The sequence below is a fragment of the Schistocerca gregaria genome, unplaced genomic scaffold (genome assembly GCF_023897955.1).
Source record: "Schistocerca gregaria isolate iqSchGreg1 unplaced genomic scaffold, iqSchGreg1.2 ptg000263l, whole genome shotgun sequence".
Classification (NCBI taxonomy): domain Eukaryota; kingdom Metazoa; phylum Arthropoda; class Insecta; order Orthoptera; family Acrididae; genus Schistocerca; species Schistocerca gregaria.
Window position 1 is genome coordinate 105001 of NW_026061766.1, and position 1816 is coordinate 106816.

The 1816-nt window shown below is 53.0% G+C and overlaps 1 non-coding gene across 1 annotated transcript in view; it reads right to left on the minus strand.

Moving 5' to 3' along the window:
• LOC126305172 (small subunit ribosomal RNA) overlaps positions 1-1510 on the minus strand; it is a 1893-nt gene extending 383 nt beyond the window's left edge. The window contains exon 1 of the ribosomal RNA XR_007553322.1: positions 1-1510. This exon is cut by the window's left edge and continues 383 nt beyond it. This is a non-coding gene — a ribosomal RNA (small subunit ribosomal RNA).
• Between the last annotated feature and the right edge of the window lie 306 nt (positions 1511-1816).

Consider the following 1816-nt stretch of genomic DNA (forward strand, 5'->3'; position numbering starts at 1 on the left):
CTCAATCTCGTGCGGCTAGAAGCCGCCTGTCCCTCTAAGAAGAAAAGTAATCGCTGACAGCACGAAGGATGTCACGCGACTAGTTAGCAGGCTAGAGTCTCGTTCGTTATCGGAATTAACCAGACAAATCGCTCCACCAACTAAGAACGGCCATGCACCACCACCCACCGAATCAAGAAAGAGCTATCAATCTGTCAATCCTTCCGGTGTCCGGGCCTGGTGAGGTTTCCCGTGTTGAGTCAAATTAAGCCGCAGGCTCCACTCCTGGTGGTGCCCTTCCGTCAATTCCTTTAAGTTTCAGCTTTGCAACCATACTTCCCCCGGAACCCAAAAGCTTTGGTTTCCCGGAGGCTGCCCGCCGAGTCATCGGAGGAACTGCGGCGGATCGCTGGCTGGCATCGTTTATGGTTAGAACTAGGGCGGTATCTGATCGCCTTCGAACCTCTAACTTTCGTTCTTGATTAATGAAAACATACTTGGCAAATGCTTTCGCTTCTGTTCGTCTTGCGACGATCCAAGAATTTCACCTCTAACGTCGCAATACGAATGCCCCCGCCTGTCCCTATTAATCATTACCTCGGGTTCCGAAAACCAACAAAATAGAACCGAGGTCCTATTCCATTATTCCATGCACACAGTATTCAGGCGGGCTTGCCTGCTTTAAGCACTCTAATTTGTTCAAAGTAAACGTGCCGGCCCACCGAGACACTCAACAAAGAGCACCCTGGTAGGATTTAAACGGGGTCCGCCTCGGGACGCGAAAGCACCCCTTCGGCTCGCCCCACCGGCAGGACGTCCCACGATACATGCCAGTTAAACACCGACGGGCGGTGAACCAACAGCGTGGGACACAAATCCAACTACGAGCTTTTTAACCGCAACAACTTTAATATACGCTATTGGAGCTGGAATTACCGCGGCTGCTGGCACCAGACTTGCCCTCCAATAGATACTCGTTAAAGGATTTAAAGTGTACTCATTCCGATTACGGGGCCTCGGATGAGTCCCGTATCGTTATTTTTCGTCACTACCTCCCCGTGCCGGGAGTGGGTAATTTGCGCGCCTGCTGCCTTCCTTGGATGTGGTAGCCGTTTCTCAGGCTCCCTCTCCGGAATCGAACCCTGATTCCCCGTTACCCGTTACAACCATGGTAGGCGCAGAACCTACCATCGACAGTTGATAAGGCAGACATTTGAAAGATGCGTCGCCGGTACGAGGACCGTGCGATCAGCCCAAAGTTATTCAGAGTCACCAAGGCAAACGGACCAGACAAGCCAATCCGATTGGTTTTGATCTAATAAAAGCGTCCCTTCCATCTCTGGTCGGGACTCTGTTTGCATGTATTAGCTCTAGAATTACCACAGTTATCCAAGTAACGTGGGTACGATCTAAGGAACCATAACTGATTTAATGAGCCATTCGCGGTTTCACCTTAATGCGGCTTGTACTGAGACATGCATGGCTTAATCTTTGAGACAAGCATATGACTACTGGCAGGATCAACCAGGGAGCTGCGTCAACTAGAGCTGAGCAGCCGGCCGCCCGGGAGTGTGTCCCGGGGGCCCGCGCGAACACGCAAGCGTCCGCTCAATTATTCTGCAAACAGGAGGAGGCCGAGCTCCCCTGCACGATACACCTCGAAACCCTCTCAGGTCCCGGCGGCGCGCAGCGCCGTCCTAGGTACTTGGTCGGTTTCGAGAGAGGCGCAATCGCCCGGAGTTAGGCGAGTAGACGGTTTTAGTGCGAACACCCTTGCTCCCAACTGAGCTTGCCGCTGCCGACAGAGGCCCGGGAGCGTGCTGTCGTGGCATTGCCG